The sequence below is a fragment of the Poromitra crassiceps genome, assembly GCF_964638095.1.
Source record: "Poromitra crassiceps genome assembly, chromosome: 5".
Classification (NCBI taxonomy): Eukaryota; Metazoa; Chordata; class Actinopteri; order Beryciformes; family Melamphaidae; genus Poromitra; species Poromitra crassiceps.
In genome coordinates this window covers 44485299-44512423 of record NC_139642.1, presented here as the reverse complement: position 1 = coordinate 44512423, position 27125 = coordinate 44485299, and positions in this window count along the sequence as shown.

The window sequence follows — 27125 nt, the reverse complement described above, 5'->3', positions numbered from 1 at the left end:
TGGATCTCTCCGTACAGCTGTGTGAGGTATGAGTGAGTGTGGGACAGCGCTCCCCATGGCCCTCTCCTCTCCGCTCTAGCCCGGGTGCGAGCTATCGAGGCAGGCATGGCTAGCAGGCAGATGCCCCTGCTGCTGCTCCTCCTGGAGGTGCTGAGTGGAGCCTGTGGACCAGCAGACGGCTCGGGGAGGTACAAGGCAGGCTGGAGGTGGAAAGGTGACAGGAGCCGTGAGTAACTCCTCCTCCCTCTGCTATATCACTCTCTCTCAGTCTCACTCTCGTTCTCTCTCTCCTCCTTCTTCATTTCCTGTCTTTCTCTTCCTGTGAAATTGTACTTTTTTTCTCATTGTGCAGACAGGCAGTGTCAAGCCCTTTTTCTTCCTCCCTAGACTTCTTTTATATCCTTTTTCATTTCCCGGCGCTCATGAAAGTGTGAGATCCAGCAAGGGGCTAAGCGTTGTGCGAGCCACCTTGGTTTCTGTTTTCACAGTGCCGTTGGCGCTCTCAGCTCATTTTCTCTGTGACTGACACCTGGATATGAGAGAAATAAATCCTCCACTGCAGGCCAACGACCTTGGCAGGTGTTGCCAGGTTTGAGATGTTCAGTACAGTATGTGTGTCTGATAGTGCCTCTGTTGCTGTGTCTTTCCACGGGTTGCCATTCATAGTTCATTATCCTCCTCCTTGTGCTTTCTCTCTCTCGGCAGCAGCAGCAGCAGCAGCAGCAGCAGCTCTCATATTCCTCTGTGAATATCTCTGTGTCTCATTCTGAGTCATTAATTGATCAGCGCTGAGTTGTAAAAAGCTACTCAGAGTGGATAGAGGGGCTGCCTATTTCCTCCTCGTAAAAGCTGAGTGTGGCGCTGCAGGCATGAGTGAGTTCATTATAGATGCTGACACATAAGTGCGCGGATGTTTTGCGAGATCGAGGCGGTTCCTCTGAGCAGAGAGCTGCGGTTGTTTTGGGATGGCGCTGCCGTCCCCCCGTCCCCCCTCCAGCCTTTTTAGCATGCCGGCTAATGGGATTGTTTGGCATGCCACTGCTGCTTGACGCTGAGTGATGAAGGGGCCGAGCGTGTCCCCTTTATGTCCGTCCCCTCTCTGGAGGTTAAAGGGAGATCGCTATCTTGATACCGATCCAAGATTAAATGACTTGAGCGGGATGGCAGAGGCACTAAGTCAACCCCTGAGCAGGTCACTTTGCCTCCCCAAGGAGACGCTCACGATGGCATGAAAAGGTACACCGGTGACCGTTTTCAGACGACGACGATGATGATGATGATGTTTTGAGCTTGTGGGTATATTTAGTCTGTCAATGAATTCACATTGTGCTTTCTTTGAATTATGTGCAAAAATCAAACATGCAAAAAACAGTTCACATTGCACTGTTCTATCGTCCTGCTTTCTGTAAGGGCTCCGAGTATGAGTTTTGTGCTTCGTGTGGCCATCCACCAGTGAGAAAGTCGTCCAGGTCGGAGGTGATATTGTGTTAGCTTTCCACTTCTGCACGCGCCCTCTGCGTGCACTCTAAGGACTATAATGGAACTCTGAATTGTAGCCGTGGAGGAGAACATTTGACGGCTGATTTCGCAAGATTTACAACTAACAGCTCGAGCTGAGCTATATCAAAGCTCTTCGATACCTTGACCCCCGACCTCTCCTCTCTTCTCTTTCTCCATGCACCAGAGACACTGCGCATACTATTCGCAAAAGCTGGTGTACATTCCACCTGTCATTCAACTTTATTGATAACATGTGGGCTTTTTACAGCAGAGGTTACAGACAGACTTCCTGGTCAGGTTGTGAGTCCGTGCCATCCTTTAGCTGACCCCCTCCGTGAACCCAGAGTTGGGAGAATGGCACTCATAATGGACATTAATATGCAGTTACAAGTTTCACTCGGTTAACTCCATCCATAAAACGCACAGGTGTTCCCGGCTCTGTTTGGGATTACAGCAGTGGTGCCAGACAAATGTTTCATAGGCTTTCTCAGTTTCTCCTTATAAAACATTAGTTGAATTGTTTTCTGGCAATTGCCTGGTCCACCCATCTACTGTACAACAGGGCGACTTTAATGCTATTAAGGGTAATCAATTACTAGTACTATATAACATTTTGAATGAAAAGGCATTTGCAACTTTCTGACTTTAATCTTCATAGAGATTGTGCCTGGTGATTAAGAAGGTCTTTGCATATCATCACTATGCAGTATGCACTTCAATTGGTTTGGATGATTTTTAATATATGAATATGAATAATAATATGAATATCACTCAGTAGCGATTATCCATGCCATTAAAGAACCACTGTGGCGGGGCTTAACATTGTTTTTTTTCATTAATTTCACCCCTATGTGGATAGAAAGTAGGCTTATCTGTAATAGCCACTAAGATGCGTAAACATCACCTCTAAAAACGTGTATGGGTTTATCTTGCTTGTCAGTTGGATGCTGGATGTGACGTGCTATGGTCTACTACACACATAAAAGTTCCATTTGACAGCCCACGGTGAAAGAGAGTATAATAATATGCATGGGCACAGTCTGCTGATATACGTGATAATGTCACCAGCTATTATTTGCTACCAGAGAGAGTAAATCTCTTCTTAGACTGGCCAAGGAAGAACTCTCTGTCTGACAGAGCAAGACATGCACCTCCATAGTTAATATAGGCTCACATCCTCACTCAATCTCTCTCTCTCTCTCTCTCTCTCTCTCTCTCTCTCTCTCACACACACACACACACACACACACACACACACACACACAGTCCCCTAGCCTGTCGAGTGTTGCGTGCGTGTATGTGTGCGCGTGCATTTTGTGATAAATAAAACACCACTTTTTTTATTTTTAGCATGGACTTGTCTCCTCCGCTACACAGCTTGGATGTCCCAGCAGTACGATCCTTCGCTCAACCTTAATCCTTCACCCAACCTCAGTCTGTAACTTTACTCCCGGCTTTTAAACATATTCTCCTCTGTCTGAGTTCTGTTTGCATTGGCTGAACAAGTCAAGACACTGCTCAGCAGATCCAGGGTGAGTTGTGCAGCTGCAAGCAGGTGATATGAGCCTCAGTCAAAATGGCATCATTATTCGCCATGAATTCATGTACAGTATCATTTTCACACATAAAGATGAGCTTCAGTCGAGCAAGAAAGCCCAAAGATGGGACCACCGGCTTGGTTTCTGCTCCCTGACACTGCCTCATGCTTGTGATGGATGAGACAGATTATAGGATTTATAGCAGATTTACAGTACACTGTTCCCCATGCTAATAGCAGCCTTAGAAAGCGGACTGGCTGCCTCTCAGACCGCCTGTATCTTATAATCTTATCGATGTACAGGACACCGAAACACTGGAGTCCGTTTGACAGGATTCAGATTCAACCTGATCTCTCCTCTGTTGATTTCTGCAGGGAAATTAGATGAAGGTGCTGAACACAGTGGCAGACAAACACTATTTGTCACACTATATAGATCCATTTAGAGTGGACGTCACAGGGTTAGTTAACACTATATAGATCCATTTAGAGTGGACGTCACAGGGTTAGTTGCGCACGCATCGCGGTATCCAAAACTCTCAGGTTGCAAGTGAAGACGAAACTGAGAGATCCCCGGAATACAGGAAAAAAGGCGTCTGGTGCCGTAATAGACGCTGGACATTCCCACTAGGAATATGATGATGTCCGGCACTGCAGCTTTGGCAATGTAGTTGGATCCTAGACCAATCCAGTACGGGTCAGGAAACCCCACCCCATTGAAAGAGTTAGCTTATTTGTGTAAGGTAACCTGTCTGTTGCTGGCAAAGCTTTCAAATATGTGGAGGAGGCGTTCTTCCATATTTCTATGACAGCTGAACCCCTAGTTGTCACTTTCTGCAACCAGCTGTTTACACACATAAAAAGGGTCTATTGCATTTTTGCTTTCTGTGACAAAAGAAAGTACTGCTTGCAAGAGTCTTGACTGATTATCCAGCACTGTGTAGTTGTTTTTATCTGAATGTTTCAGCTTTTATTTACTTGAATTGATGAGACCTACTTCCTAAGAAAAAACTTTACAACTGCGCCACTTCTATTGTACATTTCAATTCTAGCTTTAGTGTTAGCCTAATTTAACTCTGGAGTTGTTTATGCAGGGAGCTCAACCAGCCAATAGATGGCAACAGTGAGGTACCCACAGCACGGTGGAGTTAGCCTAACGCTGGTCGAGGTCTGGGTGGAACAAAATGAAAGAGTGCTAATGAGCTGTGGGCTGAGTGTTGTGGTTTAGGTCAGAGGCCAGATGGAGTCCAGACAGTCGTAACCACAGAGATGCTCTCTCATCAGCAGCACAGAGATGCTCTCTCATCAGCAGCTCAGCCTCAACCAGCCTGCTCTCCTGCCAGGCACAGAGCGCTTAATGTACATGCTGTATTGCGAATACACAATATGAAAAGAATTAGGGATGCACAATATATAGATGGGAAATATATATTATTATGTATTATTCAGATAAATGTAGCAGCTATGAGGAACTTTAATTTTGTAGTGATTTTAGCGCCCCCTGTGGACAAACCAGTAATGTTCTCCCGCAACAACGACTGCATTTCCTGAACCCCGAGTCTCCTTCCGCTGTGAGCAGTGGGTCAGCTGAGCTGCGACAGGCTGGCCAGGCCTTCTCTGAGCCCGGCTGAACATCGAGCCTCCCCGCTGTTTTATCTGCTGCATCAGGTTAACATGGCTGGTTCCTTAACACATTCACTGCCAGACGTTTTTTTTTTACTGTAGTTAGCTTCTGCCAGAGGGTTTTTTTGAGGATTCTGGCTCATCTTTCAAGACCCGAGGATTCTTTTCTGCTAAGATTTTGTGAACACACAATATCTCAAAAGAACTAATAGAATGTGTGCTTTCTCTGTCTAAAAGAGTTAGTTTGTAGAGTTAGTAGTTATGTAAGCATTAGCAGTTGAATACAGCATGGTTTCAGCGTCAGAAAAATTATTCAGAGATAAACGGCTTTTTGTGAAATTCGATAGAACAGTCACTTTAACCATTCATTTTTGGCATCAGTAAGAGTCAGACATCTAAACAATAGTTTTGAACAGTAATTTCCTCCATAAGAGCAGGAAACCCCCCTCTGCTTCCAACTCCTCCCTCCGTGTGTGTTCTCCTCCTGCCTCCCTGGCTCTCCAGCGGGCGTGTCACAACGAAGTTGCTGCTGCCTGGCTGCTGCCTGTTTGCGCGGCCGCTGTTTGAGGAAGTCTGGGTGGACTCGCTCGTTTCGTGGAGTTTTGGTTGAGAGCTTTGATGCGATTCTGGTCATATTTATGCTGCGTGTTTCAAAGTGTGCATCCAATCTATTCTTGGAACCCCCCACCGTTGCCACCGCTGTGCATCAGCGCAAAAGTGAAAGCGTTTTCGCCATCAATTTTACAGTATGAGAACGGCTTCCTCGCGCTTTTCCCTCCAGTTTTGGGTCGCCTCTTTCTACTGTGGAGAGACATGTCGACACTCAGTGGGTCGGTAAAATAGATTATACACATTCAATACCTCCAATTCTGGTGTAGGAGACGTAAAAGGGTTAGATCAACGTCCCACCGTCAAAAAAAAAAAATCGATTCTGAAAACGTGTTAACACGTCGTTGGCAGTCAACAGCTGGATTCTGAAAACGTGTTAACACGTCATTGGCAGTGAACGTGTTAATAACAATATAGAAATTACCAATCTCCTCGCTGATGGTCTCATTTGCTGATGTAGCTAAGATGTGAGGCATCAGTATTAAATTTAGACTTTAGTTTTATAACCACTTAAAAGTTCCTAGCTGCTTTACTATTAGTATTAGTATTAGTATATTAGTATTAGTATCTATACAAAACAAGTTGTTTACAAGGAAAACTCCTTTGGATACCTGTCTTTATTTATCGTTTTATCTGCAGTCTGCAGACTAAGCACCCAGACTTTCGGTTCTATAAAAGCCTTTATTTTTGTATCAAGTGATGCACTTTAAATAACCAGTTTTTAATACATTTACATTATTTATGTCAAAACATTAAATTTTAATTCTTAGGTGAAGTGCTTTATAAAAGCCAGTTTGTGAAGTTTTTTTTTTTATTAATTAAATTAATTTACAAATGAGTCAGTCACTATTGTTGTCTGGTTAGGTCAGAACTATGGAATATTAAATCATCCATCTTTGTTCACTACATCTTAGCCTTTCTTACCCTCAGGTGTGGATCATTGAGATAAATAAAAAGGTGTGGATGAAACACAGGTTATGAACTTATTTGTAAAAAAGAAAAAGAAAAAGTGAATCATCTGTTAACTTATCGGTATCGGCCATGAGATGGCAGGTAATTGCCCGTTATCGGCATTGGCTGAAAGAATCCATAGCGTGCATCCTTAAAAAGTATGAATATGAATAAATAGGCCTATATAAATCTTTGCTATAGGATGGATTATCAAAACACTGTGGTGTTTCCCTGTGAGTGCCTTCTTGCTGTACTATTAGACTTGTCCCTCCTTGTCCCTCTCACTCTTCTTCTTCTTCTCACTATCTGCAAAACTCATTTCATTTAAAAAGGTTAATTGCTCATCATCTGTCATATATCATCATCAGCATATTTGGAAATGTGTTGAACTCCTACGCACGCACGCACGCACGCACACACACACACGCACACACGCACACACACACGCACACACGCACACACACACACACACACACACACACACTCACACGCACACACGCGCGCACACGCACACACACACACACGCACACACACACACACACACACACACACACAAAGTAATTCACTAATTGAAGTGCTAATAAGCCAAAGCCAAATGGGTTGGTTTTCTCTCCCCATTTTTCTCTCCCTTTTTTGTCATTTTTTCAAGCCTGCTGTCTTCTCTCCAAGCTCTCTCTTTATCACACAATCTGCTGTTCCTCTCTGTCCAAGGCTCCAGAAGGTTCAGACACTTTTTAATTATGTAACAATGAGCTGAGAATCTCAATTACCGCGTGTCACACCCAAGGTCAGGCCCGGCGTACTGAGTGCCAGGCTGTGGAAGGTCAGGAGGAGGTGGGCTGGGCTGGGAAAGGGGAGAAGGTGGCGCTGTAATGAGGGTGATTGTCAGGGTCGATACGATCTGAATATTCATCCCTCCACGGTGCACAATAAGGCAGTTGCCACGTCATCTCCTCAGTGGAAATCAAGATATCGAAATGTTTGTATTTCACTCTCACATGAGGTGGTGTCTCGAAAATGCAGAATCTAAGACTCTTTTGCTGTGGCTTTTTGCCTCAGTTTGTCTAATCATCATGTTACATTCTTCGTTTTATATGGGTATTGCATAATAATAACAATAATAATAATAATAATAGGGATGGGACTATGTCAATATTCATTATATTGCAATATAAAAAAGTGATGCATTGTGGGGCAGAAAAATGTATCAGCTCCATATTCTATGCTCATTTCACAAACTCCCCATTGAAATTCTATTGTTTGCACTTTGCAATGACATTTTTAAATTGTTGTTTACATTCTAGCAAGGCAATGTTGTTGCTCCAAAGATTTGTGGCTCTGAACTATACATAATTCTGCACAGTCATACTTTGTTGTCATGGAATGACAACAAAGTATGACTGTGCAGAATACATCATATCATGAGATAAGCATGTCATCCCAAGGTGTTTGTTGCTTTGCTCTGAAGATGAAAACAACCTTGTATACTGTATGAATTATGGGAGGGATTGAAACTTTTCAACAGATCTGAGGCAAGTGAAAGAACAGGTGGACACTGTAGATCAGACATGGCCCATAAATATGCGGCTCTGATAGGCGTGGACCAGATTGAAAGCGGAGGGTTCTGGGATTCTCAGGATATGTCAGGGTCAAAGGTCATGAAGTGCTGAGGCCAGTCTTTAGAGGTTAAAAATGAAATGACGCCCCTCCTTGATCTTTTATCCCTCCTGTTTCACGCCTCATTCACTGCACCATTTTCACTTAGGCAAATGTTTGCACACACAATTGTCTTGGTTTCCACATCTGGATTTAGTCGACATTGACTGAGACGTATAAAACTTTTATGCATTTCCTTCTCATTTATTTCCTTGTCTTGTTGTTTTTCTGACACCAGTGTCATTGTCACTCTTCATATTGTAGTAGACCTTCAACCATACTGGGCATTTCTATGCTTTGAGATGTTGAGAAATGTGCTTAATTTGTGAGATATCATATGTGTGGTGGTCTGGGAGAACCCTCCACATGTCGCTACTGCACATTGTTGGCAATGAGCCAAAGTAGGTCAAAAGCAAATTGTACAAATATTTTGAGCGATTTTGTTATACTTTTATCTCTAGTACATCATGGTGAATAAATATTTTTATAAAACAAAAGAGAAAGTATTTATTTTTAGGGTTTTGGTGGAACACCACACAAATGGAATGTTGGAATGTTTAAAGCCATTTTCCTCACATTTCACTTTTAGACACAGAACACTAACAGATTACAGTAAAATACTCGTAACTTTTGATCTGAGAGAGCCATCTCAGTCATTCAAAAAGGAGAGAGTTTCTTTATGGAAATATGGAAAAAAGCGAAATGTTAAATTTTCACCATGTGAAGGGTTCTTGCAGCCGGGCACCACCACACAAATATTAATAAAATATTATTGTCATGATTAGCCATAAAGTTAATTCGTATTTTGTGAGGTATGTTCTAGTAAGATAGTATCAGGTTGCACAGCTGTGCAATCACAGAGTGATTTTCTTTCTTTTCTAAATGAGAAAAAATAAAGAGTAACCATGGACTTGAAAACGTGACCTTCAACCTATGAAAATGTGTAAGAAGCGACAGAGATTTCGCAACAAACCAAAGTGCACACATTTGCCCTTCTGGAAAATGCAAAAAATAACCCTGAGTTATAATTCTACCTTCATGAGCAGAGCTACAGTATGCTATGTACTGCTAAGAGCAGAGCTACAGTATATGCTATGTACTGCTGTTTCAAAGACAGGCTAGAAGCAACAACTCTGACGGTGGATTTCTACGCATGTGTAAATATGCTTTTGACTGAATGAGTTGGTATTAAAGAACGGGGTTGTGGCTTCTTTCATGAACGTTTTTGCTGATGAGGCAGTCTCCCTTCTGGTTTCCTGAAATACACAGGGAATCCAGACAAACGTAGGCATGCACGCATGTAGGCCAGGCCGTCTAGTCTGCCTGGCTGACAGCAGCAGAGCCTACAGTACCATCCAACCACAGTAAAGGCGGGACAAGCTGTTTACCATCCCAGACAGAGCTCTGCCACATATGGGCCTCTGTTTTCCCTTTGCTGCACTGATGATGTGGTAATTATACAGAAGAGGCCTCGCACCTCCAGGCAGCAGAACATCTTTACACTCAAGGCGCTCTGTTGTTATGGCTGTCTCACACACATTCTGCTCACGCTATTGACCGGAGGCATCATGGGTAAGAGATTCACAAGCCGAGAGTTATTTCAAGTTCTGGGCTATACACAAGTAGCACTTAGACATGTCCATGGTACACTGCTTTGTTGCTGCTGGTCAAATAGGAGCTGTGAATTCCTACACGGTGACTTTTACACTTGAGTGTTGAGAGTTTGATGTGAGTACCGAGGGCAACGTGGTATAAGGCCTCATTGAACTGTGGACAGCCAGGCTCCTCCTTGGTTTTAAGCTAAAAGAGTCGAATGTGGAAAGTCTGCTAAAGCACTGTTGTTGTCATGTGAGAACCTTGTAAGTCACAATTTTCATACTCTGTATAAACTCTGTTCAAACTTCTACCATCCCAGGGCTTATAGCAGTGGTTCCCAAGCTTTTCCGACTCAAGGCCCACTTGAAAATATCAAAAATGATTGCGGCCCACACCCGACCATAAACAGTACGGACGCCGTTCTCAGAGCACTTTCTTAAAATGTTAACAATAAATGGAGCTGTCCATCAGCACCACACAGAAATCAGAAACTAAAAGTGAGGGGAGTGTCTCCAATAGGCTAATTTACAAATAAGTGATTACAAATTAAATAACGGTACTATTCAACAATACAAAATTGTATTGTTGAATAGTACACACACACACACACACACACACACACACACACACACACAAAATGTAATGTTTTGCAAATGATTTGGTGGCCCACTTGCAATACCTTCGCGGCCCACAGGTTGGGAATGGTTGGCTCATAGAATCAATTCAAGACTCATCGGATGAACACGATTGTCCAGTTAAAAACAAACCTGTATTTCGAGCTCCGGGGAAGTTGGCATTTTGGAGATACAGCGACATTATGCAGACGTTTTGGAGTATAATCACAGCCTGGCACTGTAACCACTCCAGTGCTGTTGACTGTGGCTGCCATGGCGGCAGCTCTCCATTAGAGTAAGCACAATCCAGCTGTGTGAGTGGTTGGCTGGCCAGGGTGGGAGCTGTGGAGGTCTCTGCATCAGCATCCCTCTCTCGCTGACGCAGCGTTTGCACACATCATTTCCTCCACAACAATCCCCCGCTCTGTCTAACATCATCAGCAGAGTAATGATGGAAACTACATTCCCTCACCAAACACTGGTTAGCTCTGAGCTGGCTGTTTTCTGCAGTCATCCACGCACATGCGTCTGCGCGTAGATATTCGAGCCATCTGTTTCCACAACACAGACAGACAGGAGGATTTTCTCTTTTGGTTTGAAGTCGACGTCAATTGACATCACCGAGCGGAGGCGGAATCCGCTGCCGAGGGTAGATTACAGCCCCGTCGCTAAAGACTTCTTATTCTCACCATATGTGGCTGTCTATCATGTAACTGCAGAAAGTTACTCTTTTATCTCAAACAGATCAATGTGACAGACCTCTGGTTTTGTCTTTCCCAACGTCTCACAAGCCTTTTCTGGGAAGCTGCTGCAGGGACGGAAATGGAGAAATGAGATGCCGTTGTTGTCGAACACCTTCACCATCACTGGACTGTCAGCGGCCAAGGCTGCTGTATACTGCAGGCTGCTGTATACTGCAGGCTGCTGTATATTGCAGGCTGCTGTGAAGGCTGCTGGATATTGCAGGCTGCTGTGAAGGCTGCTGTATATTGCAGGCTGCTGTATACTGCAGGCTGCTGTGAAGGCTGCTGTATACTGCAGGCTGCTGTATACTGCAGGCTGCTGTGAAGGCTGCTGTATACTGCAGGCTGCTGTATACTGCAGGCTGCTGTGTATTGCAGGCTGCTGTATACTGCAGGCTGCTGTATACTGCAGGCTGCTGTGTATTGCAGGCTGCTGTATACTGCAGGCTGCTGTGAAGGCTGCTGTATACTGCAGGCTGCTGTATACTGCAGGCTGCTGTGTATTGCAGGCTGCTGTATACTGCAGGCTGCTGTGAAGGCTGCTGTATACTGCAGGCTGCTGTGTATTGCAGGCTGCTGTGTATTGCAGGCTGCTGTATACTGCAGGCTGCTGTGAAGGCTGCTGTATACTGCAGGCTGTTGTATACTGCAGGCTGCTGTGTATTGCAGGCTGCTGTATACTGCAGGCTGCTGTGAAGGCTGCTGTATACTGCAGGCTGCTGTGTATTGCAGGCTGCTGTATACTGCAGGCTGCTGTATACTGCAGGCTGCTGTGAAGGCTGCTGTATACTGCAGGCTGCTGTATACTGCAGGCTGCTGTGAAGGCTGCTGTATACTGCAGGCTGCTGTATACTGCAGGCTGCTGTGTATTGCAGGCTGCTGTATACTGCAGGCTGCTGTGAAGGCTGCTGTATACTGCAGGCTGCTGTGTATTGCAGGCTGCTGTATACTGCAGGCTGCTGTATACTGCAGGCTGCTGTGAAGGCTGCTGTATACTGCAGGCTGCTGTGTATTGCAGGCTGCTGTGTATTTCAGGCTGCTGTATACTGCAGGCTGCTGTGAAGGCTGCTGTATACTGCAGGCTGCTGTGTATTGCAGGCTGCTGTATACTGCAGGCTGCTGTGTATTGCAGGCTGCTGTGTATTGCAGGCTGCTGTGTATTGCAGGCTGCTGTGAAGGCTGCTGTGTATTGCAGGCTGCTGTGTATTGCAGGCTGCTGTATACTGCAGGCTGCTGTGAAGGCTGCTGTATACTGCAGGCTGCTGTGTATTGCAGGCTGCTGTATACTGCAGGCTGCTGTATACTGCAGGCTGCTGTGCTGAGTGCAGCGTGAACAATAGGGAATCAGACACAACTTACGACTCCGTGGAGAGGCCAGCAGTGGCAGTCGTGCTAATCAGCCCTAATGAAGACTAGCAGCATAAAAAGCCAAAATGAAGCCCTCTTTGATTAATTTGCTAATTAGAAATGTGGAATGAGACAAGGCTAGTGTTATTGTACTGCACACTCCCTTTGTGTCTCCATTTGAAAGGATAAATTGTAGATTTTTCTCTCTCTCTCGCTCTTTCTGGTGCATGGCTGAAAACAGATTTGTGATTATTTAAATTGGCATGAAATAATTTTTTTAGGCCTTTTTTCTAGTCCTTTCCTGGAATTGAAAAGGTAAAGAATTCACAGAAGTCATACTCACTCTCTGCTGTATGCATGGAGTTAGACTCCATCTGCCTTGACCTATTTTACTGACTTATAATATGATGCTAAACATGTTTACCCAGTTGGTCCCCTCCTGGCCTCTCCATAGTGCTGGTCTACAGACGTACAGAGCGTGGAGAATATACAACTGCTGCAGGATAAAAGTGGAAACAGGACAGAAATAGTCCCACACCACATGAAGGCACTATTGGACACATTACCACCAGATGTCTCACACCATGGCATTCATTTGGCTCTCTGTAGCCCTGTCTTGAACGCATAAATGTAACAAAAATGTTGTTGATGTCTTATATGATTTACAATGCTGCGGATTTACTGCAACAAAGCATGGACAATTGCATTAGGCATTGGATGGTGTGTGACCACTTTTTACATTCTCAACTTTCAAGGATGCCATGATTAGTTTCTTTGGGAAAAATGCCCTTGCTTCTTTTTTTCTTTTTTTGTGTGTGTCTTTTAGCCTATAATGTGTTCAAGCCTAACAGATGGTAATGCAATACCCTGTGGCACGTCAGTCCGTTCTCTAGCCCCGATCCACAAAGTCACCTGCCACTAATAAATTTGGCTGATTTTGTGGGGTGAGTGTGTGACGGGGTGGAGGGCTCCGTGAGGCCTTGACAGGGGGTGTGGAGAGTTGCACTTTGTCTTTTGTTGCATTTCTTGCCTTCTGTAGATTTATGATCTGCTCCTCACAGCCTCGGGCCCTCGGCTGCCTCTGTGCTCACATGTGTCATGTGACACCGCTGCTTTGTACTGAGCAAACATAAGGACTGAGAAACCCGTCGCAGGGTTGATTTGACAATGACAGTCTTTTTTTTTACCATATTATACAATCTTTGGTAATACCCCGCAGTAAGAGTGCAAGAGGGACGGATTTGAGAGTAAACGTCATCGGGCAAATTTAATCATATGCCTCCGTTCAGACATCATCCCATCCCAACTTATGGAGTTGCCATGACTCAGTTTCCCCATGGGGATCATTAAGTTTCGTCTAATTGAGCTGAGGGATAATGATTTACGAGATTGTGGATAAAGCCCATGCAAGTGGCCATGGAATAATAGTGATATGGGGGAAGCCTGATATTTAGGGTTAACCAAGATAATAAACAAGTAACTCTTTTCATATGGTCGTCCCAGAGGAACAGTCTTGATGTGATTTCCATATTACAGCTATAGGGCTTGGATACCGCAGCTGGGATCTATCCACTGCCATATATCCACTTACATATGTCAGATTGCATTCAGTAACCATTCAGCATGGAGAAATACTGTGCCAACACGTTCTACAGATTCAGACAAGTTTTACCTTACATTGACGATAATGTCAGAAGCTATACAGTTGGAGGCTAATCATTGTTTTGAAAGATGTATATATTTCTGAATTAATTGAACAAATCATTTTGCACTGAAATGAGTAAGGGCAAACCCTTGATGAAACATGATAAATTATGATCTGTAATTACGTTGTCATGTGTGTCAACACCCTGTGGCAGGGTATCAAGTGAAAACAAGTTTTGATTTAATGAGATGACATCTACACAGATTGCATGACGGGATGCTGTTTTACAGCTCTGTTCAAGGTCACACTGTCACCAGCCGCCATGAGAGATTAGAAAGCATTAGTTTTGAGAGGCGTTTGATTGATATTGCTTTCTCAAAATCTATTGTATAATTTTCAAAGAAATACACTACTTGGGTGCTTCACCGCTGTATCTAAGCATTCCATGGGACAGAAAAGCTGTGGCTTAACCTGTCAGAGAAGGCAGAAAGTGACTTCTCACATTATAAATCTTACTCACATTCCAAACTCGCCTTAGGTAAAATAACTTACATTTCACCCGACATCATATAAGCTCTTTTCTTCACTTTGACACTCTAATGAATTTCGTTCCGATAATACTTTTAACACGTCATTTGTCTTTCTTTTAACAAAACATAGCTATCCTGGCGACGCCAAAGGCATTCCTCGAACGACATAGGAAACAATGAATGGGTCTAATCTCAGTTGGATTACCAACAACTTTTCTCACATTCCTGTTCTGTGACTTACTGGGGGCTTGATACACTGATCCCTCGTTGGGCTTGATACACTGATCCCTCGTTTCCCCGCCCCCCCTTGCCAAAGATGATATCACACATCGTGCACATGAGTATTTCACACATTTGAGAGCTGCCTGGCAATCCCTATCCAATGTCACTATGGGGAAATCAAAGCCATGCCACAGGCTCAGTGACATTTCATCCATATTCCCAGCTGTAAACTACTGTCTGTGACCTACAGCAACAAAGACGAGCAAGGCTTATCATGTTAGCCTACAGATTTGGACCATCCCTTTATGGTCCCTTTGAGGTCTCACCAGCTACATCGCACATCTGTGGGCGTGCAGCGTAGAGCGTCGAGGCGCTGGCACAGCCTCGGCTACCTAAGCTGCCGCTATTGATCTAGTCACTCCGCTGAGATCATTAGCTTTCTCTTCAGGATTGCTGAGAGGTTGGCCAGATGCCTGCCATGTTCTCGCCACACATCTTCACAAGGCCTCATTTCCATCTCCTCTAATCAGAACTAGACATATTGAGAGCACAACTTGGTTTATCTGCACTCTGTCATTGGACTGTGAATATTTAGTATGTGCTCCAGTAAATTAACGTTAGCATACACATGTTCCTCCCTGACAAGCACCAGTCCGTGGTGGCAAGAGAATGTGGAGAGAGAGAGAGGGAGAGGGAGAGAGAGGCTGGAAAAGAGAGATAGCGCCTGCTGTTTGTTCAGTGTGCTTGACTTCAGATCAGATGGTGATTGAACTGTGACATAGGCAATCATAGAAAAATGAACCAAGTAATTACATTCAAGTCATTATCCAACTGCTGAGAAACACCTGTTTCAACAAGCAGAGAAGAGCTACTGTGCAATTATGTACTTGTTTTTATAATTTGTATGTTAGTTTACGGCTTCCCAATTAGGAATATACATGCAATTCCACTTGAACACTTTAGGGTATTTGTGGGCGCTGTGCTGAATCTCAAATTGGTACATATTATGTATTTTCTTTTCTTTTGGTGGTTAGTAATACCACTTTCAGATAAGTGAATTCCACATAAATCATTCAAACAAGCAAAACCGTGTTTCTATTGTATATCTATATCTTTTTTAAATATTGCACTTCTTTGGATATTACATAATGTAAGGCAACCTATAGAGGTTCTCTAGCTCTATTCTCAGTTGTTTTTATATAGGTCAGGAAAAGCCAGTTTGTGTCAAGCAATAATTGCACGTCAGTGGAGCTATTCAGCAAACATTGCCAAATCGAGATGCATGCGGTGTTGGCTCATTTGTTTGGACCCAAACACAGCTTGTGAGAAGAAAGAGATGAATAGGTATGCCAAGTGTGAACTTAAGGCTGGATGTCATCACTTCAAAGTCTGAGCAGGTGATACATCGCTGGTGGATCTTCTCCGCTCTGTAGATCTCTAATTAAAAAGGTGCAGAATTCCCCTCCATTGTGGTCATGACACACGGCCAAATGGCAACAGCCTGGAGGCCTACAGCATGTCAGGCACTCAAGGTCTTGAGACAGGTGAACTGGATAAACAATATCAACTTTAGCCCCTTAGGTGTTGATTCATAGAGTGAAAATCCACTGTGAAACCAATTTTGCACATGCTACTCCTACATCCAGAGCGGTTAAGATTTATATACCTATGCAAGTCTCAACCACATCTGCAGACATGACATGAGAGTCAAGCTGTAGTCTGGTCTGAAGCAAACTTTTTTTTTAAGCAGTGCCATAGACCCTTTTCACAGCAACCGTTTTGAGGTGGTAAAGCAGGAAGTAAGCAATACCGTTAAAGGGAGGCTTTGGCGATTTTCAACCCGCTTTGTATCATTATAATGTTGGTAATAAATGCAGATGGGCAGCCTTTACCTTGTCTTCATGTTCACATAGAGTTCTGCAGTTTATTCCAGCACTTCCATGTCCAGAATGACGTGTTACGTGTCATTCTGGACATTCTGGAGGCGGAAGTGAACAGATGTTGCCCCAGGGCGACTTCGAGGGCAGCTGTTATTGTTTCTTTTTATTTTCTCTGTATGAGGACATCCATGGAGAATCACATCGAGAGCCTTAACGAGCATTAGTGACCCATACCAGTTGGCGGGATGGAGTTTCTGCAGGCAGTCAAATTATGGTTACTCGATGCAGAAAACATATACCGAAGGTAAGCACTGTCCATCTGCTTTATGTTACAGAGATTATGATACAAAGCGGATTGAAAATCGGCAAAGCCCTCCTTTAATGATGCCAGGGTAGTGGTTACACCTGCTTTACCTCCTGCTTTACCACCTCAAAACGGTTGCTGTGAAAAGGGCCTATTGGCAATGAATAGGAGACGGCCTTTGTGGCCACTGTACCATACCCATGGTAATTTTCAATGAATATGGGTACATTTTCTGCTTGAAAACAGTTAGCATTAAACTGAATTTTCCTTCAGCCTGCAGAGTCATAGATTGTCAGTGGAGCTGCTCCAGAACGTGTTGCTGGGAGGGATGACAGATTAGAGGCTTGCTTTTCTGCTCTCCAGCTTCGAAAGAGAATTGCTCACATTTACATATTGATGGAATTCTCCAAGATTATACGAAAAACATATGCAAGTTCTGTTTGAGGGTGGCTGTCCCCTTTGAATGTTTGTGTGTGTGTGTGTGTGTGTGTGTGTGTGTGTGTGTGTGTGTGTGTGTGTGTGTGTGTGTGTGTGTGTGTGTGTGTTTAGACTCTGGTCTGATTAAGCAAATGAAAAAGCAGCGTATGGTTGCATCATTGTGTTAAATAATGTAATGTGTCACAGTTTGAAAGGAGCTCTGAATGATCTGCTCCACTGCTCTCTCAACTCATTTGCCTTAGTCACAAGCCTTCAGTTTTTAGACACGATTTTCTGTTTTTCCTTCTCCTTGTATTTACCTGGCTCCTTCTCCTTGTGTGCCTGCCTGGGGTATTATAATGAAGAATGCTGACAGTCTTCAGATGGAGAATAAGCAGGAGACTGTGTAGAGAAGCTGTCAATGTTCAAAGTTAAGCCAAATCACGCTCAACAAGAAAAAGAAAACTCATACTATCTGAGTACACACAGAGTACAGTTCTCAAAGAAGCTGGGAGAGAGAGATAGAAAAGTGGAAAAGATGAGTGAGTGTTGATGTTCTGAGCAGAGAAAGGTCATGGAAGGTCAGGAGTCTGTCAGCTGTGGTGCCGTGGACGCTGACAAGCTGCTGGTGACTCATGACCATGAGCTCCAGATGCCAGGATAGACTGAGATACATAACAAGCATTGAGAGGCTGGTCACCTTGGCTACGGCACTGCAAGCTCCAAATCCCTCAAATAACTCTTTTTTCTCAGGAGGAGGCTTTCAATGCATCCATTCTGCCCCCTCTCTCTCTATCTCTCTCTCTCTCCTTTCTCTCTCTCTCTCTCTCTCTCTCTCTCTCCTTTCTCTGTCTCTCTCTCTCTCCTTTCTCTCTCTCTCTCTCTCTCTCTCTCCTTTCTCTGTCTCTCTCTCTCCTTTCTCTGTCTCTCTCTCTCATTTCTCTCTCTCTCTCTCTCTCTCTCTCCTTTCTCTCGCTCTCTCCTTTCTCTCTCTCCTTTCTCTGTCTCTCTCTCTCCTTTCTCTCTCTCTCTCTCCTTTCTCTGTCTCTATCTCTCTCCTTTCTCTGTCTCTCTCTCTCTCTCTCTCGCTCCTTTCTCTGTCTCTCTCTCCTTTCTCTCCTTTCTCTGTCTCTCTCTCTCCTTTCTCTCTCTCTCTCTCTCTCTCCTTTCTCTCTCTCTCTCTCCTTTCTCTGTCTCTCTCTCTCTCCTTTCTCTCTCTCTCTCTCTCTCTCTCTCTCTCCCTGGACAGTCTTCTACTGCCACACAGATGGACATCTGGCTTTCTGCAGCTTGTAGGGTGCTTGCCTCAGCTCCGCAGGGATGTCAGAGCGAGTTCAGACTCCTCACAGGCTTTGAACTCATTCGACACTGGTGTGGTTGTTGCACAGAGCAGAGAAAGAAAGTTTCAAGTAGTGTTCAAGAGCACGAGAGTTTGCGTTATGTAACGTGAAGGTGGTGGGGAGAAGATATCTATGTATTTTTGACAAAACCCCCTGCCTTCAATCCTGCATGCACAGCAGGGGTTTATCTGCCTTGACAGCAACAGTGACAGAAACGGTGAGTCGCTGTGTCATTGTGTCACTTATGATTGATCGATCGGCTGCACGGAAGTTCAACTCAAGTAGCCATGCAATATTAAACACCCTTCAAGCCAATCAGCTCTGTTTATTCTGGATGTGTCTCTCTGTTTTTCCTGGTGCCGTTGCTGATGCCCTCCGAGCAGATCTCTCAGCAACATGGCACATTTCTCTTCCTTGACATTTTGCACTTTTCGTTAACCGCAATTGACAAATCATGCGAGCAGAGATGCGTCAAATCGTAGCAGTGCCAACTTTGAGGGTTTGGTGTGTGGGCATGTTTATAGAGATGAACAGTCACGTGACGTCTCTGGCCCCGGAAGTGACTTTCCCATTCATTTTCTTTATAGACATTTCGAAAAATCCTTCGATAATGAGTTTTAAGGCTGGAACCATGCCAACCTGTGACCTACTGAATCGTGAGTGACCATAGAACATTTCAGTTGGAGCAAAAACAAAAATAAAGATGTGAGGGGGGAATCAAAATTTTGTTTGATTGCTCCAAGTGAAAAGTTTTATGGTCACTCATGATTCAATAGGTCACAGGTTGGCTTGGTTCCAGCTAGGGTTGTCCTGATCCGATCACGTGATCGGAAATCGGGGCCGATCACGTGATTTTCAACTGATCCGGAATCGGGGGGAAGAGATCGGATTTTTATGTATAAAAACGTCACAAAACAAATATGGCAATTCTCACATTTCAGTCATCCAAATAAACAATCTGTCATTTATTTTATCATTGCAATTTGTCATATTCATCGTAAACACGAGCCCTCTTGCGCAGCAACACACGCAGTTTTAACTTTAGTAGTGGGGAGTGAGCATTGATAAGAAGCGACAACTAATCCATTGCAACAGCGCACAAGAGATCGGCCATTTTGGGGCGCAACAAACCTCTGTGCTATTGTCCTGTTGTCTGCGGCGCCAAAATGGCCACGGTTCTCTTGTCAATTGTCGCTTCTTTCCTTCCATACTCTTTGTTTAGTGTTCGACTAGCCACACATCAGAACGCGATAAAACATACAAAAACACATGTCCAACCATAACTAGATGGTTGCACAGTGGCTAAAACAGAAACAAGATGTAACGTTAGTTAGGGATCATGATTAAACTCACCTAGGAGTCGGACTAGGAAGAAAAGCCAGAAGTGTTCTGCACTGCCTGCATCATCAGTAAAGTTCCCATAACGAACATGTGTCTTTTTGTTGTCTGCATTCCGTCTGTCTTGTGAATAAAATCTGTGGTTCCTCCATGTTGTCAGATGAAGTGGCCGGACTGCACTCGTCTCACAGATAAAGTTTCAATCATTTTAATCCACACAGACTCCTCAGTGACTCTCCAGTCTCCATGTTGTCTCACTTGTAAACAGAGCATGCACCCCGCCCCCATCTAGCAAGCACACTTAATTCTATTGATGTGGCTCATTGGCCGAAACTCGAAACAATAGCAGACAGCCAGTGAAACACCGCATGCAAATGAATACCAGCCGTGTCCAGAGATAGCAAGAGAAGTCAGTGGGTCCCAAACATTTCTGGCTTCAGTACCCCCTTTCCCTGATTTCTGAATCAAAGTACCCCCTTTACCATAAGCTGTAAAGATATTTTATTTTGTTTACTTGGTTTAAAACCAATGCTGCACTAACTGAGTTGTGGTTGTGATAAAAGAGCCGTACAAAGATGTCATATTGGTTGGTTAAAATAAAAACACTTAAACACTTAGAAGAAAGGGGGAAAAAGCATCCAAGTTGTCCCAACTTGTTGTCCCAACTATTTCTGCAATGCATTGCAGAAATATCGGATCGGGACTCGGTATCGGCAGATACTCAAAATCATATGACTCGGACTCGGACTTGGGGGCAAAAAAAGGTGATCGGGACATCCCTAGTTCCAGCCTTAAAACTCGTTATATACTGTAAGGATTTTTCGAAATGTCTATGGAGAAAAATAATGGGAAACTCATTTCCGGGCCAAGAGACATCAAGTGACTGTTCAGCTCTATTGAGGGCTTTGTAATCAAAGACGCTTTGTTTGTGAAGAGATGCGATACACAACTGTGGTGAAACCCTGTGCATCCATCCAGTCAGAAGCTGGCAAGTCTCATCAGAATGTTCTCTGATTGCTATTGCGTACATTATTTATTGAGGCAGCGAGCAATGAAACAGACTGCGAAGGAAATTGGAGGTTTGTGGAAACTATTTACCAGATCTGTCGGTGTTACCCTTTGTGAAATGGTTTCCTTTTCACTACAGCTCACTCATGGGAGGTAATGTAATCACATGTTTACCTCATTATCACGGTTCATCTCACTCTCTTGTCTGCAGTCTTAAATATCTGCTGAAAACAAAATAGCAGCACGTAATCCAACTCCAATCTTTTTTAGCTCTAAAGAGAAAATGGGGAGAAAAGGAGTCAGCAAAAGCAATTGCCTGTGAAGGCCTAGACTCAACAGATCACTCAACACCAAACCAAACAATGTGTATTCTATAGAGAATGTATATTTTCCATGGAGTAACATACAGTGTCATTTTTACATTTTCATCATACTTTTGAAACAATTCTATAGGTTCTATAGTTTGCCACATAATTCCCATATAGGTCAATGAGACAACCAGTGTATTTTAGAAATTAGCTCCACTCTTCTACATGTACATGTATGGAGGCTCTCATGTGCATAAATGTGGGGGGTGGTTATCTTTGCTCCCATATACAGTACTCTCCTTCATAACCTCTTCTGTATAATCATGGATCCCTTTCCATGGTCCTTCCCTTTACCTGGAGTTGACTGACCCCTATTGAGCTATTATTTGATTATTCTTCATGTGTTCTTTGTCCCTAAAGACTACTTGAATATAAAGGACTTGGTTGGCGATACAGTAGAGCTTAAAATAAAGCTTTCCCCCAATATGTAGACTAAACTGTGTCTTTGCTCTGGCTTAAACCTTGTCTTTTTCCTTCCAGCAGTGTGTGCCTACCGTGTGTGTGTGTGTGTGTGTGTGTGTGTGTGTGTGTGTGTGTGTGTGTGTGTGTGTGTGTGTGTGTGTGTGTGTGTGTGTGCGTGCGTGCGTGCGTGCGTGCGTGCGTGCGTGTGTGCGTGTGCGTGTGCGTGTGCGTGTGTCTGTGTGTGTGTGTGTGTGTGTGTGAAGGTGTGTGTGTGTGTGTGTGTGTGTGTGTGTGTGTGTGTGTGTGTGTGTGTCTGCGTGTGCGTGTGAGTTATCTCTTGGCTTGATTAAAACTCCATTAGTCATGCGGAAAACAAAGAAAGTGTAATCAAAATGGAAATGAGTGAAGCGGTGCTGTGAGGTGGGGAAACACATGAAGCGGACAGACTGGCTTCTTCTGCAAAATATTCCTCTCGGTCTGTCTTTAATAGTGGTAAGGACTATTGAATCCAGGCCATAAATTAGGAAGATTCTCTTTAGATGATGGTATATTGAAGGTTTGATATTCAGGAGCAGTAACCAGATTTAAATCCTCCTAGTGGAGAACGAGGGATATGTGAATGAGAGAAAAAAATCGCTTTGGCTTTGCCTCTTAGATTTGCTGCCTTTTCATTTTTTCTCTGCGTCATCGGGCAAAAAACAGATGTTTGGGGAAAACGGTTTCTCAGAAACCAATTCAATCATTTGGAATTGCTTGAGGTTACATTGCAGAAAAAGTCCAGCCTTTCTGATCAGGCTGTGTGAAGGAACTTGTCCCACAGCAGATCATCAGTCAGTCCCGTTAACAAGCCCCAGAGTCACACTCCCCACACTCATCATTTAAAGGCCATCCATCACTTCTGCTGGCTGCCAGGGCCGGAGCGCCGCTGCCAATACATGACAAGATAACAATGGTCGCCACAGCCAAGCTCTCCAGCACCTCTATTAAGAGCTCCTTGCGTTTGTCAAACTCAACAGCCACACGGCCACAGGGGCGAAATAAGTGAGACGTCTGCTTTATTGTCCTGTCAGGTTCTACAGGGGCTCAAGTGCAGATGAAGTCCAGAAAGCCGCAGCGTGGCGCTACAAACAAGCACTCAAGTCAAAGCTAATTAGAGCAGGCCTCATCATGTGTGGATGCAGGATATGCAAAGACATCCAAATGGCTGGTGCTCTGTGGATTGGTCCGTGCAGAGGAGAGAGCGACCCAGAAAAGACAATGTGGTGTTAAAGTGAAGATGAGGGGTGCTTAGAGGACCAGGACTTAGTCCAGAGCCCAGGGGGGGGGAGGACACACGGTGGGGGGGTGCCTGTCTTTGTATGTGTTGGGGAGCAGACAGTTGTCTGCACATGGGCCCAGTAATTAGCCAACAGGGGAGATGGGGCTGGGTGCAGTGCTGAGGCTGAAAGGGCGGCAGTGAGGCAGCAGTGGGGTCTTGGCTTTTTGTCCTGCTGCCCCCGGGGGCAGCTGGGTGCACCACCTGTTAATGAGCTCTGCGGCGCTCTCTAATTGGACCACTGACTGTGGGCCACCAAGGGACTCGGTTAGAGGAAGAGAAGCCACAGGAAGACAGATGCAGGCCACCACGGCACAGTGCTGGAAGATGTTGGCAAAATTGTAAAACAGTAATGGAGAGTCCAGTTCGATGTTTGCTTGTTTCCTGTTGATGTGCTATTATGTTGATTGTGTGTCCCTGGACAAGTTCACATAGAAGATGAGTAGAAGGCAACATACACACCAATTGCCTTGTCTTTTGTGGTGCAGCGAATCAATTCTCCCCAAGATCCAATTCCATAGAAAAAAGTCAATTCCCGTACACACTTGGTCAACTCTTTTCCCCCCTTCATAAATCAATGCAGAGGTGATAAGTGTGTGTGGGAATTCATTAACTTTTTTCTTTGTAACCAGTTCAATTAGAAACCATCTTTTTTGTCTTTTCATAATAAGTGATGAAATAGGTCATGCTTATCTCTAGACCTTGGAAGAATCCAAATCTGAATTATTTTATTCAGCCAAAGTATGTTAGCACATACAAGGAAATTGTCTCGGTGAAGACCTTGGAAGAAATCACCGACTATCAAAAAATCTTATTTTTTTTTAACAGAATTGCAATTCAGTACATGTCTCAGCCTAGACTTGCTATCATTGCCAAATTAGTTTCTTGACAGAGGCAGATGTTGCATTGGGAGCTCAATTGATCTTTTTGAAAGCTTTGAAGGTGTTCCACAGCCCGTCACTGCTGGTGTCACGCTGTCAGTGTCAGACAGTGCAACAGACTCTGCTTGATGTCAGTGTTTCTCTGTGTCGAGCCTGCTCTCATGTCGTGCGCTATGTGTATCATCAGCACTCTTCATCCCTGCATGTTGCACCAGTCACTTCACCTCGTTCTGTGTGACTCTGCTCTCCTGTAGCGCTGTCACTCCATTGCTGTGGTTGAGTTAAACAGGGTGCCAGATAATATAGGCCTGTCCCAGCATGAGCTCCTTTAACTGTCACACTAATTACAACACTGCAGGAGTAGCAGGGGGGGGGGGCATGATCTCACCATCTCAATTAAAACATCCTCTTCACCTGTGTATGCAAGGCTGTTATGAAGGGGGCTTTTTGAATGATTACTGTGTTTCACAAGTCTGTCTAGATTGTTGCTGTCAAACCTGTAATGGTGGGAGGGGCAGATGAAATGATGGGTCGTCCTCCTCTTCGCACTCCGGCGATCTGAAGTACTCTCCGATGAGCTATTCCGTCTGCTCGCCCGGCTATTTATCATAAACCATGCCAAGTGTCATTGAGGAAACAGACACTTCCGACGGGCTGCCACTCGGCTAGCTGGAGGGGTCGGACGGCCCACCCCGAGCACCCTGCCCGAATGAACGCCCCTGTCACTGGCCCACAAAGAGAGTGGGCATGGCCCAGGCTGATTTATCCCACACACGGCCGTCATAAGGGCACAGTTGGCCTCCCCTATCCCCCCATAAGCCATATCCACCCCGGCCCTATTGGCCTCTCTTCTTTCTCTCCTACCCCCACTGCCCCGCCCTCACGCCGCCTGCCACACACACTCAACCTGTCACTCCGCAGAGGACACAGGCACAAAGACGGCTCCCAGTCAAAAGGCACTGATTAGCAATTAATGGCGTATCATTGTATTTGCATCAGGAGTGTGTATCTGTGTGCGCGTGTGTGTGTGTGTGTGTGTGTGTGTGTGTGTGTGTGTGTGTGTGTGTGTGTGTGTGTGTGTGTGTGTGTGTGTGTGTGTGTGTGTCTAGAGTGGCGTTGTCAATCATGCTGAGAGTGCCCCGGCCCTCCCTCCTCTTGCCCATAATGCTCCCACAGGGGTGCAGCCACTTATGGCTATTGACAGGGTGGCCCCCATATTCTGCACCCACTCACATCCACTCCAACACGGCACAAGAGGACAGACTCCACGAGCCCACTGATAGAGCTGAAGACAGTGCACGTCTCTCTGAGGGATCCTACGCTCACGACTGATTGACACGCCTCTGAAACTATCGTCCGGGAATCTGTTGACCCAGAAAACTCAGACTCTTGGATTCGACACAACTGTTTTGGCGAGTGGAGTGGAGTGGTGGAAGTTTGGTTGTTTGCTGTGATGTGGGTGTTGGGACAGAGGTTACGAGGAGGATGGAGCCGGGCTGTGCTTGCGCTTGGCGTGTTCAGTCTCTGCGTGTGCTGCTGTGGAGGGCTGGAGGTGACGGCCGTGGGTGGGGGAAGCGGGCAGAATGTGACGGGGTTCTCAGTCCCTCTGCTGTTATTGTTGACAGAGACGGGAGGCGATCAGGACGGGGCCAGCGAGGGGGCGACGCCGGCTCCCACCACCCAACATGAGGACGACAACTCTTTGGGCTACACAGGTACCGCTGCTGCTTCCCCTTTCCTCATCCAATGCCATACATCATCTGATCATACTTCATGTGATGTGTGACTCTAAACAGGCTACAATCCTTTTTCCTCCCGTGAGGAAGTTGTGAGATTTTATTGTTCTCCATAAGATTAGCGGGGTATTAAACATGTGCCTATTCGTTGTCATCTCATCAGGTACACAAACCTGAAATGTAATCCTATTATTGACTAAGGTAATCAGAGGGATTACATAATGCAGCCAGCAGGGGAGCCAGTTGTTTATTTTGTTCTTCCAAGATTGACTATGTGCTTCTAACCTTTAAGTGCTATCCACCTTATTTTTGAATGCCCCGCTGTACAAATAATTATGGGTACAAGGTCCGGTTTAACGTGGCTTATTGTTGCAGCTTGCCATTTCCTAAAACGGTATTCTACTTGATTTGAAAAGATGGCCGCCTATACTCCCTTGTACCCTGGCTGAATTGAACATAACTTGGCCAATAAGTATGTAACATACCAAATAAAACAAACAGTAATGTCTTTATTTGATGTAGAATGCAGAGGACATGTAACTGTTTCGTTAAACTCGCGTTCCAGGAATATTGTATTTACTGCACTGCTCTAAAATAACGTTAGTGGCGCACGACTCAGAGAGCATGTTGGTCCTGGAAGCCACTCGCTTTGCGCCAGAACACAATCAATTTGGGGGTGGAACACGCCAAGATTGGCCAACGCCAACGCCAGTGCCCAGAACTGTCAAATCAAATCATCGACAGAGACGCTATGGCCCGCCTCCCAGTATTCTCAGTGTATCAGAGTTAGATAGAGAACGTGACAAATACAGCCACGTTATGGTTATAAACAACAAACTAACGCTGGTGATCCGTATGGAAACAGTGTTACTCGAAATGGTTAAAAGTTATATAAATTTGGTCATTCAGTGGCGTTTTACTGCCATGTAACATAGCTAGCTAGCCACTAACATTAGCCACAGTAGGCGATTACACACATGATGCACTGCACTCTTAAAGGGATATTTATCTACGAGATTTTTGCCAAGCTGGACCTGATTAGTGATTTGCTCCGTTCGCCCAGACGGGTGTCAAGCTGTCAGCAACAAGGCTGGGAGGATCACACCGGAAGAAAAACGCATAGGCATCATAGGTTAACATGTATTCAAACATGGTCGCCATGTTGTGACTCCCGCTAAGAGACCCCCCCCCCCATTGTGAGTTGCAGGAAGAGGAGAATTGTGGGAAAATAATGAGGCACATTGCACGGTTGATATCGCCGGTGTCTCCTCACACCACAGAGCTCTGTAGGGAAATATAGAGTCGGAAATGGTACTCTCACCTGAGGGGCTGACTCACACTCACACACACACACACACACACACACACACACACACACACACACACACAGGCGCAACACAAAGGACCTGGGTCTGGAGCAAATTACTGATGACGCATGTATTTGGTTATTTTTCCACTCTTCCCCCTAGAGTGAGGGGGGGAAACGCGTGCTCTGTGTGGTGTCCCAGTGAGGAGACCCCCCCTCCCTAGGTGATTTACTGGACCGCACACAGCCTCTCTGTG